Genomic DNA, 14,505 nt, shown 5'->3' with positions numbered 1-14,505 from the left:
GGAGGCCGAACGACGACACTTTTCCTTCGTGATTCGACCATTTAAGGAGGGCGTACCACGAAGCACATCATCTTGTCGCAGACTTCTCGACTCTTCGATCCGCTCGGATGGATATTCCGTCATTGTGAGGGCTAAGTGCTTCATCCAGACGACATGGCTGAAGCGGATCGGCTGGAATGAGCCACTGCCCCTGGGGACGCTGCCGCTTGGGAGGCGTTTTGCACAGAGCTTCCTCTCCTGCGCGAACTTCACATCCCACGATGGATCGTGCCGAGCTGTCGACTTGCATAGCGGAACTCTATGACTTCCCTGACGCTTCAGAGCTCACATACGCCGCGGTGTTCTATCTGAGGATGACAGTGGAGAACAATGTGGAGAACTCGCTAGAAGAGATAATTACGCTCTTGGCACAAATCGAGACGTACTTAAATTCATGATCGCTGCAAGCGCTGATGGACGATCTGGACGACCTCGCTGCATTCAATCCCGTCCATTTCTTGGTCAACGAGCGTTATGCGCCTTGCCAGAGCCTTCGCTGGAGCAGGTACTGACGGGAAGACTAAACCAGTGACAATTGGTACAGCAGACGCGAGGTCACCTTTGGCGACGTTGGTCGCAGAAATGTGTCACCAGCTTGATCCCTAGCAGCAAGTGGCACACCGAAGCGCAGAAGCTTAAGGTCGCCAATTGTGTCTGGTGCGCTTGGAACTAACTCCTTCATACAAGCGGCCGCTAGCTCGAATCGTCGAATAACCTCGTGTGATAATGGTACGCACGGCGGCATCCATTTCACGAAATCGGTTGTGAAAATTGTGCCGCTTCCCGCGACCTGTTCAGTATCGGAATGAAAAAAATTCGGTTCTTCTCATTCATTTGCGAACGATCGGAATAATTGGCGAGATATTGTGCAGTCGGCTTTATTCGTTGCACTTTCTCTTTTGTGTATCACTTTTCTTTCTTTTACTTTTCTTTGCGGTTTTATCTTTTTTTTTATTTTATCGTTTGCGTTAGCTTTTGCGTATACTTCTCTCTTTGTAACTGTGATACATCTCTCTGATTCTACTTATACAAATTAAAAGTCTCTTATACTAATTCGCAAGAAGTGCGATGGCGAAGTAGCCTAGTCACCTGACTAGTAAACTAACGATCCTGATTCGATTCTAGCTACTGTGGGATTTAGTATTGTCTCTTTCTTTTCTTTATATTTCTTTAAATTTAATATTAACGTTAATATATATCGACAAAGCATATAGAAAATTATTTTTTAATTTAAAATATATTATATATATACATATCGAATCGTTAATAAATAAATTCTAGTTTAAATTTGGTTTTCAATACATTTTTTACGCCTTCTTTTACTTTAACATTAATATTAAATTTAGGATATCAAAAACAAATAAAAATATATAAAAAGAAACTTGTATATACTTGTATGATTCGATATGTACATGTATAACATATTTTAAATTGAAATACGATTTTCTTTATGCTTTGTCGATATATATTAACATTAATATTAAGTTTAAAAAATATAAAGAAGAAAAAAGAGGAAAAAACTAAACCCACACTAGCTAGAATCGGACTAGGATCATTAGCTTACTAATCAGACGATTAGATTATTCGTCATTGCACTTCTTGCTCGCTAGTCTGTTATTATTTATTAGCATGCATGGTGTAAGAGTAGACGGTACTATTATTATGTATAAATTGTACGCATACATATACGTATATAAGCATACTTAAATTTTTAAAGAGTGAACCACTAGTTCGATACGTCATTGCTACAAGTCGTTTTAAGCCACCAAAAGCTTTTTTATCTGGCTAAGAACCACAACATATCTATTGTAAACACCTTATACTATTTACATAAAAATTTTGCATTACGCGACACGTAAGCTGATCCTATGGCAACGTACAACAAAAACATAATGTAATATTTTACATTATATTACATTACGTTATATTTCTGTACAATTGACTATCGCATAACACAAAATAGTATAAGGGGCTATAATAATACACATATACGCGGACTCTAATATATCGCGTGAAAGGAGAGGCATATGAGAAATGGATCATGAGAGGTCAGATCGCCGCTAACTTATGCCAACCGCCGTGATTGTCAGCTATTCAGTGGTGAGATAAGGACATATACAGATTTGCTGTGTGCCTTTGTCTAACCTACCATACTCGTGGACACAGCAAGGAAAAGAACGTAAGGGGGATAATGTAACAAAATTTCAAATAATTTAGTTCTTTCGATTCTCTCTCTGTAGCGTCCCTTGCAGCGTTTTTTTCGTCTCGTCCTTTCCAACACCTCCTGTTTACTTCCTCCTTGTCCTGTTTTCTCCTTTTGCCCCCTCATATTACCATAAACTGTAGAACTAATATTCTGAATATCATAACGAGCAATAAATTAGATACCCATTCAAATAATTTAATTAAGAATTATAAACGACTAAACATACCTTTACTAAAGTGTACGGATGATAATTCTGTTGCTCCTTACATATACATATAAATTGTTCACTTTGCGTCTTTTTTCGCGTCGTCCTTTCTAACTTCTCTTATTCTCTTCATCCTTGTCTTGTTTTTCCTCTTGCCCCTTCATATTACTATAAACTGTAGAATTAATATTCTGAATATCATAGCGAGGAATAAATTAGATATTCACTCAATTTCATTAAGAATTACAAATGACTAAACATACCTTTATTAGTGTAGGGATGGTAGGTTTGTAGCTCCCTTATGTATATATAAATTGTTCACTTTATTAAGTGAGAAAACAGAATATTAAATAAAAATAGAACAAAACAGGCCCCGTCTTCTCTCTTTCGTCTTCTGATTCTTTCTCTGCAGCGTCCCCTGCAGCGTCTTTCCTCGCGTCGTCCTTTCTAACGTCTCATGTTTTTTTCCATATTCTTTTGTTTTTGTTTCCCACGCACTCATATCATCACAAACTGTAAAATTAATATTCTGAATATCATAGGAATAAATTAGATATTCTCTTAAATAATTTCATTAAGAATTATAATCGTCTAAACATACTTTTACTGGTGGAGGGATGGTAATTTTGTAGCTCCCTTGTGTACATATAAATTGTACCCTTATTAAGCGAGAAAACAGAACATTAAATAAGAATAGAACAAAACAGACAGCGTCTTCTCTCTTTTGTCTTTCGTCCTTCGATTCTTTCTCTATAGCGTCTTTCGCAGCGTTTTTTTTCGCGTCGTCCTTTCTAACGTTTCTTGTTTTGTTCCACCTCCTTTTTCTTTTTTACTCTTGCCCCCTCATATTACCATAAACTAGAATGAAACTAGAATTAATATTCTGAATATTATAGCGAGGAATAAATTAGATATTCACTCAAATAATTTCACTAAGAATTATAAACGACTAAATACACCTTTACTAATGTTGGGATGGTAGTTTTGTAGCTTCCTTGTGTATATATAAATTGTTCACTTTATTAAGTAAGAAAACAGAACATTAAATAAAAATAGAACAAAACAGACTGCGTCTTCTCTCTTTCGTCTTCCGATCCTTTCTCTGCAGCGTCCCTTGCAGCGGCTTTTCTTACGTCGTCTTTTCTAACGTTTCTTGTTTCCTCCTCTTCTCTTGTTTTTTCTCCCGCGCCTTCATATCATCACAACTTTAAAATTAATATTCTGAAATCATAGCGAGGAATAAATTAGATAATCACTCAAATAATTTCATTAAGAATTATAAACGACTAAACATACTTTTACTAGATGTAGGGATTAGATTTACTAGTGTAAGGTAGCTTTGTAGCTCCCTTGTGTATATATAAAATATTCACCTTATTAGATGAGAAAACAGAACATTAAATAAGGAAGAAACAAAGAGACTATGCTTTCTGTCTTTCGCCTTTTGTCCTTCGATTCTTTCTCTATAGCGTCTTTCATAGCGTCTTTTTTCGCATCGTTGTTCCTCACATTTCTTGTCTTCTTCCTCTTCATTTTTTTTCTATTGCCCCCTCATATTTTCATAAACTGTAAATTAATATTCTGAATATCATAGCGAGGAATAAATTAAATATTCACTCAAATAATTTCATTAAGAATTATGATCTAACATACGTTTACTAATGTAGGGATGGTAGTTTTATACCTCTCTTCTGTATATATAAATTGTTCACCTTATTAGGTGAGAAAACGAAACATTAAATAAGAATAGAACAAAACAGACTGCGTCTTCTCTCTTTGGTCCTTCGTGCTTCGATTCTTTCTCTATATAAATTATAATAGATATTATAAATTAGATATTCACCCAAATAATTTAATTAAGAATTATAAATGACTAAACATACCTTTATTAGTATTGGGATGGTAATTTTGTAGCTCCCTAGTGTATATATAAATTGTTCACTTTATTAGGTGAGAAAACAGAACATTAAATAGGAATAGAACAAAACAGAACGCGTCTTCTCTCTTTCGTCTTCCGATTCTTTCTCTGCAGCGTCCCTTGCAGCGTCTTTTCTCACGTCGTCTTTTCTAACGTTTCTTGTTTCCTCCCCTTCTCTTGTTTTTTCTCCCGCGCCTTCATATCATCACAACTTTAAAATTAATATTCTGAAATCATAGCGAGGAATAAATTAGATAATCACTCAAATAATTTCATTAAGAATTATAAACGACTAAACATACTTTTACTAGATGTAGGGATTAGATTTACTAGTGTAAGGTAGCTTTGTAGCTCCCTTGTGTATATATAAAATATTCACCTTATTAGATGAGAAAACAGAACATTAAATAAGGGAGAAACAAAAAGACTATGCTTTCTGTCTTTCGCCTTTTGTCCTTCGATTCTTTCTCTATAGCGTCTTTCACAGCGTCTTTTTTCGCATCGTTGTTCCTCACATTTCTTGTCTTCTTCCTCCTCATTTTTTTTCTATTGCCCCCTCATATTTTCATAAACTGTAAAATTAATATTCTGAATATCATAGCGAGGAATAAATTAAATATTCACTCAAATAATTTCATTAAGAATTATGATCTAACATACTTTTACTAATGTAGGGATGGTAGTTTTATACCTCTCTTCTGTATATATAAATTGTTCACCTTATTAGGTGAGAAAACGAAACATTAAATAAGAATAGAACAAAACAGACTGCGTCTTCTCTCTTTGGTCCTTCGTGCTTCGATTCTTTCTCTATATAAATTATAATAGATATTATAAATTAGATATTCACCCAAATAATTTAATTAAGAATTATAAATGACTAAACATACCTTTATTAGTACTTTATTAGTATTGGGATGGTAATTTTGTAGCTCCCTAGTGTATATATAAATTGTTCACTTTATTAGGTGAGAAAACAGAACATTAAATAGGAATAGAACAAAACAGAACGCGTCTTCTCTCTTTCGTTTTCTGATTCTTTTTCCTGCAGCTTCCCTTGCAGTAGCTTCCCTTGTAGTCTTTCCTTGCGTTGTCCTTTCTAACGTCTCTTGTTTTTCTCCCCTTTTCTTATTTTTTTCCTCGCACAATCATATCACAAATTGTAGAATTAATATTCTGAATATCATAGCGAGCAATGAATTAGATACTTATTCAAATAATTTAATTAAGAATTATAAACGACTAAACATACCTTTACTAGTATTAGGATGGTAATTTTGTAGCTGCTTTGTATATATATAAATTGTTCACTTTATGAAGTGAGAAGACAGAATATTAAATGAGAAAGAAATAAACAGACCGCGTCTTCTGTCTTACGTATTTCAATTCTCTCTGTAGCGACTCTTGCAGCGACTTTTTTCACGTCGTGATTTCTAACGTCTCTTGTCTTTTCTTTTTGCCCCCTCATATTATCATACTCTGTTGTGCAGTTTCTCAATCTACCACACTGGGAAACTATCCAATAATTAATTTCCGCTGCTTGTTTTGGGGTCCAAATGAGCACACTTATTCCTTGTGCGAATACTTAAATTTCCAGAACTGAAAAACCCATCTACCTTCTGATTAATGATGTAGAGAAGTGAAAGAGACAAAGGAGGCTAGAAAGAGCTACGAGAGAGACGAAGGCGCACGAAGAGTTACGAATACCAACGAAAGCGCACGAACTATATTAAGTATATAACTATGTTATATATATATACGGTGCTGCCTATGTCCATACTAGAATATAAATAAAATGGCGCCAAAGCACAAATACATAAACATCACGCGACGGTGCAAATGAAATGAAATGCCTCACAACTGTGAAATTAATATTCTGAATATCATAGTGCGCAATAAATTAAATATTCACTCAAATAATTTCATTAAGAATTATAATCGTCTAAACATAGTTTGCTAATGTAGGGATGATAGTTTGTTATAGCTCCGTTGTGTATACATAAATTGTTCATCTTATTACGTGAGAAAACAGAACATTAAATAAAAATAGAACAAACAGACCGCGTTTTCTCTCTTTCGTTTTTGGCCTTCCGATTCTTTCTCTGCAACGTCCTTTGCAGCAACGTCTTTCTTTACGTCGTCCTAACGTCTCTTGTTTCCCCCTTCTCTTGTTTTTTCTCTTGCCCTCTCATATCATCACATACTATAAAATTAATATTCTGAATATCATAGCAATAAATTAGAGCAATAAATAAGATATTCACTCAAATATTTTCATTAAAAATTATAAACATCTAAACATACTTTTACTAGTGTAGGGATAGTAGTTTTGTAGCTCCCTTGTGTGTATATTAAATTGTTCACCTTATTAGGTGAGAAAACAGTACATTAAATAAGAATAGAACAAAACACACTGCGTCTTCTCTCTTTCGTCTTTCGTTTTCTGATTCTTTCTCTGCAGCGTCCCTTGTAGTGTCTTTCCTTGCATCGTGTTTTCTAACGTCTCTTATTTTTTCCCCTTCTCTTGTTTTTTCCTTTTGCCTCCTTATATTACCATAAACTGCAGAATTAATATTCTGAATATCATAACGTATTTCACAGACTTGTGTCTATATGTGAACCATAGACGTGTAATACCTAGACTGCGCGGTCTCAACGTCTCCCTTTGTTAGAACGCGTCAAATATTAGAAAGAGATAGTTGTTGTACGGGTACCATTCTGTCTTTTTCTAAAGATGTGTAGTAGGGTAAAGAAGCCTGTGATGAGGGACGAAAAAGGAAGGTAGAGGGGAGCAAAGCGGTATACGTAAATTCTTACTCCAAACATTGTCAAATCAAGACAGAATGGTATTCTAAAGCGTATTCTCTCTTTCTAATATTTGACAACTTTTTGGTCGAATGTGCGATCTAGTTATTATACGTCTATGATATGAACTGGTAGAAACTAATACGGCAAAAAGCAATTCGCATGCCTGAGTTTACATCCCTCTCGTCCAAATAATGCTTATAGGCTTCTACACTACCTGGGTTACCTATACCTACCTACCTGCTCTTCCGCGACAAATGTAAATTCGCTCAAGCTAAGAAACGCAGGACAGCAGTGAAAAGGCACAATTTGTGCGTAAACTATATAGGGAATCTCGGGCGGTTCTGCTCGCCACAGCGTGCATTAGGGTGACCGATCGCTTCGGCAACGTCCACAAGGCGTGAACGCTAGTGGACCCGGGTTCGAAAACTTTTTGATCACGAAGTTTCTCATGCAATAGCTTGATGTGACGCGCGCAGCAGCGTCGGTCTGCGTGATAAGAGTCGGCGGCGGCTGTGCAGGCGGTCGCGTCCGCGTGTGGGTCGGCTCTCTTCTGGGACGTTGGAGGTGTCGGCTTTCATATTGCCATGCCTCACATCTTACGGAGTGGGCCTTGCAATCTCGGGCATTCTATGGCTGCATATCAGTGGCCTCAAGGTCGACCCAGAATACGCGGGCCGGGATCAGGTGTAAGCTATTGCTCGGCGCCGAAATCTATGTGCGCATCATCGAGGACGGCCTGAGGAGGAGTGATTTGGGCAAACTCATCGCACAGAGGATATCGCTGGAATGGATCCTATCCGGGAGCATCGAAGCGTCAAGGTCGGGACAAGTAACGAACTTGCTTCACTGCTCGATTGACGAGGATTTGTCGGTGGCCGTCTGCCGGTTCTGGGAGCAGGAGAAGGCTTCCCGCGGCTCACTGCCAGTATCACCTGAGGAGCAGCGATACTAGGAGTACTTCGCTGCCACACATTCTTGGCGAGAGGATGGAAGATGCACAGTGCGCCTTCCGGTCAAGTCCGCTTTGCCAGACTTATTATCCACACGTTGGTCAGTAATGCAGATGCTCCAGACAATGGAGGAAGATTTCCAGAAGAATCCGACATTCCGCCAACTATACGACGATTTCTTGTCAGAATATGAGGATCTCGGTCACACGTCAGCTGATGCTTCCCAGTCGGAGTCGGGGGTGCACTCGAACTGCTTCCTGCTGCATTATGACGTGTTCAAGCAGTTCGGCACGTCCACCAAGTTGCGAGTCCTTTTCAATGGCTCTCAGAGAATATGTGAGGAACATTCGTTCAACGATTGCTTCTTGATGGGACTAAGCCTGACGGGTCTCTTAATGCACTTAATGCGACGTTATCGCTACGTCTTCGTGGCCGACATGAAGAAAATGTACTGGCAGATCTTGGTACACGAGGAAGACTGTGATCTTCAGAGGATCTTGTAACGTAAAGAAGGAAGAATTCAGGCATACCGCCTGAACACTGTCACCTATGGCTTAGCTTGCATGCCGTTCTTGGCCATCCAGACGCTGTGGAGACTGGCCAAGGACGAAAAACCCAGGTTCCCTTTAGGAGCTGCCACATTGCGGGACGAGGTCGATGACATTCTCACGGGGGCTTCTACGATGCGCAAAGCCTTGAAGATGCACCGTCAGCTGGAATGCACGGCAAGCGGGTTACCGCTACGAAAATGGGCAACTAACCACGAACAGTTGATTGCGGACTTATCGGCGGACGATGGGCAATATACAGTATTCGGGCCTGACGAGTTGCAAAGAGACACTCCACTTTGGGCTTGGAGTGGAGGCCGAACGACGACACCTTTTCCTTCGTGATTCGACCATTTAAGGAGGGCGTACCACGAAGCACATCATCTTGTCGCAGACTTCTCGACTCTTCGATCCGCTTGGATGGATATTCCGTCATTGTGAGGGCTAAGTGCTTCATCCAGACGACATGGCTGAAGCGGATCGGCTGGAATGAGCCACTGCCCCTGGGGACGCTGCCGCTTGGGAGGCGTTTTGCACAGAGCTTCCTCTCCTGCGCGAACTTCACATCCCACGATGGATCGGTGCCGAGCTGTCGACTTGCATAGCGGAACTCTATGACTTCCCTGACGCTTCAGAGCTCACATACGCCGCGGTGTTCTATCTGAGGATGACAGTGGAGAACAATGTGGAGAACTCGCTAGAAGAGATAATTACGCTCTTGGCACAAATCGAGACGTACTTAAATTCATGATCGCTGCAAGCGCTGATGGACGATCTGGACGACCTCGCTGCATTCAATCCCGTCCATTTCTTGGTCAACGAGCCGTTATGCGCCTTGCCAGAGCCTTCGCTGGAGGCGTATCGATTGCTTGTAGAAGCATATGGTGAGACTGCTTTAAGTGAGAGAAGTTGTCGTGAGTGTTTCAAAAGTTTAAAAACGGTGAGTTTGACGTGGAAGACAAAGAACGTTGTGGAAGGCCGAAAGTGTACGAAGACACGGAAGCATTATTGGAGGAAGATTCGTGCCAAACGCAAGAAGAACTTGCACTTACATTACAAGTGACTTAACAAGCAATTTCATATCGTTTAAAATCATTGGGAATGATTTAAAAACAAGAAAATTGGGTTCCATATGAACTGAAGCCGAGAGACGTTGAACGTTGATTTTGCACGTGTGAAATGCTGCTTGCCAGGCATAAAAGAAAGGGTTTTTTGCATCGTGTAGTCACTGGTGATGAAAAATGGATCCACTACGAACCCAAAGAAGAGAAAATCATGGAGACCACCTGGCCATGCTTCAACATCGACAGCCAAACCGAATATTCATGGAAAAAAACTCATGCTGTGTATTTGGTGGGATCAGCTTGGTGTCGTGTATTATGAGTTGCTCAAACCGAGCGAAACCATTACTGGAGCTCTCTATCGAACACAATTAATGAGATTGTTTGCGGCTTTACCGTGCTTTAGGAGCACAGCTTCCTTAGAGCTTCGATCTCACCTTTTTTTCAAGTGTCCGCAGGGGATCTTGACGACCGCAGGAGCGGCTTCGGCCGCCTGCTTTGGAGCCTCGTGCTCATCTTTCTCCTGTAAAAATCGTTAATTCTTATAGAAAAGAAATTAAAAGAATTTTTTTTTCTTTATTTGCCACTGTAGTGTGGGAATAATTTTTAGTATCGGTCGAGCATGGTGACGATTCAGTAGAGAAGGGATCGGAAATTCTGATCTGGCAGTCGGCACTTAATTAAACAATACGATACAATACAATTAATATGTTCAGGATGATCCTCTTTATTCGCCGTTTCGTCCTTTTCGCTGTCTCTACGCACAGTGTTGCTCCGCTTTGCTCTTTACAATATGGGCTTGTCTCTCTTTTCCTTTTTTAAATAATCGTCTTCTGTCTTGTTTACACGATTTATGTCTCATACGACAGGAAGCACCAGACAAGGACCACTCACAAAATGTACAATAACAATGTGGTTTCTTGAACATACAAAGAAATAACTAACTGACAATGATCCTTAAAATAACTAAATACAAGTATGTTAATATAATAAATATAAAAAACAGAATGTAACATTAAATTAAATAACGGTATAATCAATACCAGTCTATACGACTAACATCATCATCCTTCAACATGAACTATCCCTGAGAATCTTACATAGCCAGATTTTGCAATACGGCCGTCAAAAATTTATAATATATAAATAAAGCACCAGCCGTACCAGCAGTTGCAGCGAGTCAGGTAGAATTCCATTTTACAAGAAGCAATATTTTGTCTTGGTGACGTAATATATGACCATCAACTTGTTATAGCATCTTCCCACAACTATTCCCGAGATCTCTCAATCACAAATAAAGCGTCAGCTGTACCATATATCGCAGCGAGTCAGGCGGAATACAATCTTACAAGAACAGATATATATTGCCTCGTTGACAATATATATAACAATAACAATAACACAATAATATAAATAACATATAGATAAAATAATAATAACAATAATAGATAATATATAAATAATAGTAAAACAATAATAGATAATAAATAGATAATAATAAAACAATAATAGAGAATAAATAGATAATAAAAAACAATAGATAAAATAACATTATTTTAGTAATTGATCAACAGGGTAAATAGTTGTATTTTCCGAGAATTCTTCAATAATATTAATTCAATAATATTAATTTTTTTTAAGATATTTTTTATAACATGCAAAATATAATATATAATAATCTAATTCTGCTTTTATATAGATAACGTTTTATATATATAGATAACACAATATGCACGTGTGAAAATACAACAGAATATCTTGTATTACTGTGAATTACTTGCAACTTCAGTTAAACCATCAGTTTCTCCAACATGCACTACATCTAATTTTGAAATTGACTCTGACTCGGGTAAATTCACTTTTTTCTTTTCAAACAAATTTCCTATCATAGAATCCCTGAAAATTCCTCCATCACTACGTCGGCCGTAAGCTCCAATATTAACAAACGTAAAAATGTATTCAGCGTTACAGATTCCAAGCAATACTATGCTGTTCCAGTGTTTGTAATTAAAATACAGCGAAACGGCATTATTAGGGCACTAAAAAACATCAAAGGGTTTAGTAAAATAACCAACTTTACGAACTCAGTGTTAGAAAACAGTTAGTTTTCCAATACATTCGGATAAAAGAATTCGCAACCTGTATCATAACATGTTTTCCATCGATTGCTCCAATACAATGTACAAAGTTCCAAGTATTTTCAAAATTTTTAGCGATTCTACACCATTCATCAGTTTCTATGGACTCTTTGAGCATAACCTCTCGCAGGCAATTCGAAATTACTTCACACGTTTCATCGATTATGTTAGTGACAGTTGTCAAACCAATCAAATATTGATACGACATTGAAGTCATTGAATCCCCTGATGCCAAGAATCTGAAAGAATTTTTATAGTATGCTTCTTTATATTTATATAAACATGCATATAATTATGCAGAATACTAATTTTGTTATAAAACTTGAGTGCAGAACACTAATTTTGTTATAAGATTTGTTGTACATTTTTACATATCTGAGAGTTAATGACAAACGTTCTTCCGCTGAAATCGGTTCACGAATAACTGTTTGTTTTATAATAATAGGACCAACCATTTCTAGTAGTTGCTCAAATTGTGTTGCAGTCATCCTAAAATAATTTCTGAATCAAGCCACGTTTAATAAAATGACAGGATATAAGGCATGATAAAATCCATAAGTATGACGTTCATGAAATAATGGGTCAATCCAAAAATGTTTAGGCTGATACGTTCTTGTTTCTTTTCTCAATATTTCGTGTACTGCAACAGCAGCATGCACTTTCTTGCGTTTTTCACTTTTCTTTTTATTAATTATCAAGGCTGTTTTGTATTGATGTATTGATTGTGTTGATGAACCCAAGTTTGATATTTGTAAGCTAGCATTACAGATTGCTTTTCTTGCACACACCTGTATAACTTTAAAGAAAAGGAAATTAATAACTTCTTAATTTTTACTTCTCAAAAACTAAGTACTTTCACAATATTTAAAATTTTCCGAAAATCGAATATAATAATTATCAATAACAGATTAAACTAAATTTTGAAATTCATCTCTCACTAAACACCTTTCAAGACAAGTATGTACTGTTTATACAATTTCACTATGTTCAGGTTACAAAATATCGCTTGAATTCTTTTAATGGATCAACAGAGTTATCAGCGACAAAAGTAATTACGGCCAATCACGTACCGAGAAATCCAGCGACGAGCGACGCGTGAAAAGGCACCTTTAAGGGTCTGCAGGAGCCACACTAGAGATCTCTCGCGGAGATCCGCGAATTAGGCAAAATTATACTACAAATTATGAACAAAATACGGAGAGAATCACCTTATATGTATGATATTTGCAATCAGGAGAAACGTCCGCAGGGTTGTACAGAGCGCTTTCTTGGAAAAAAAATCGAAATAAAGATCGATTCAATAATTTGAATGGACATTCATCCCGCGGTACAACACGAGCCCATATTTTCAATTATTACAAATTTTCAAGAACTTAAATGCGAAATCGGACTTTGTAGGACCCTAGATACTAATATAAGGAAGACGCCTATGTAAGTCTGATAAGCGAATATGATGTATACATGGCAAAATATGTAGGTGTACATAACACGGAAAGTGTAGCCCAGCTGCACTATACTGCAGCCTATATGACCTAACCTTCCTGCCTTGCGTGAGTAATGCGTTAGTATATATGAGCAGTGCATAAGTATTGCCGTGCGTATGTGTACGAATACCTTCCAGCTTCCACTTTAAAACGTAAGATATTTTGTTGTTGTACACGTTGACGATATGTAACCACCAAATTGATATGAAATATTCCTTGAACTATTATCGAGGTCCCTACAGAACCAGTTTTACAATTCAGCCGTCCACAATTTATGAAAAATAAATGAAGCGTCCGCGTACCAAGCTTCGCAGCGAATCATTCGAAAAATTATTTACGAGATGCAAAATATCGCCTCGTTGACGAAACGTATTATTATTAAACTGTTACAGCATCTTCCTTGAACTATACCTGAGGACTTACATAGTCAGATTTTGCAATACGGCCGTCAAAAATTTATAATATATAAATAAAGCATCAACCGTACCAGCAGTTGCTGCGTGTCAGGTGGAATTCCATTTTACAAGAAGCAATATTTTGTCTTGGTGACGTAATATATGACCAGGAACTTGTTAACATCTTCCCACAACTATTCCCGAGACCTCTCAGTCACAAATAAAGCGTCAGCTTTATACCATATACCATATATCGCAGCGAGTCAGGCGGAATACAATCTTACAACAGATATATTGCCTCGTTGACAATATATATAACAATAACAATAACACAATAATATAAATAACATAGATAAAACAATAATAACAATAATAGATAATATATAAATAATAGTAAAATAATAATAGATAATAAATAGATAATAATAAAACAATAATAGAGAATAAATAGATAATAATAAAACAATAGATAAAGTAACATTATTTTAGTAATTGATCAACAGGGTAAATAGTTGTATTTTCCGAGAATTCTTCAATAATATTAATTCAATAATATTAGTTTTTTTTAAGATATTTTTTATAACATGCAAAATATAATATATAATAATCTAATTCTGCTTTTATATAGATAACGTTTTATATATATAGATAACACAATATGCACGTGTGAAAATACAACAGAATAATATCTTGTATTACTGTGAATTACCTGCAACTTCAGTTAAACCATCAGTTTCTCCAACATGCACTACA

General features: G+C 37.1%; 1 long non-coding RNA gene across 1 annotated transcript; it reads right to left on the bottom strand.

Moving 5' to 3' along the window:
- Positions 1 to 3,852: 3,852 nt before the first annotated feature.
- LOC112590432 (uncharacterized) lies at positions 3,853 to 4,644 on the bottom strand. The gene is made up of 3 exons (XR_003114196.1): positions 4,334 to 4,644; positions 4,104 to 4,253; positions 3,853 to 4,016 (listed from the first exon to the last, which is right to left on the bottom strand). It is a non-coding gene; the product is annotated as an uncharacterized LOC112590432 (long non-coding RNA).
- Between the last annotated feature and the right edge of the window lie 9,861 nt (positions 4,645 to 14,505).

This window comes from Harpegnathos saltator, unplaced genomic scaffold, assembly GCF_003227715.2.
Source record: "Harpegnathos saltator strain DR-91 unplaced genomic scaffold, Hsal_v8.6 scaffold805, whole genome shotgun sequence".
Taxonomy (NCBI): Eukaryota; Metazoa; Arthropoda; class Insecta; order Hymenoptera; family Formicidae; genus Harpegnathos; species Harpegnathos saltator.
The sequence above is the reverse complement of the archived record's forward strand: the minus strand, read 5'-3'. Positions and strand labels throughout refer to the sequence as shown.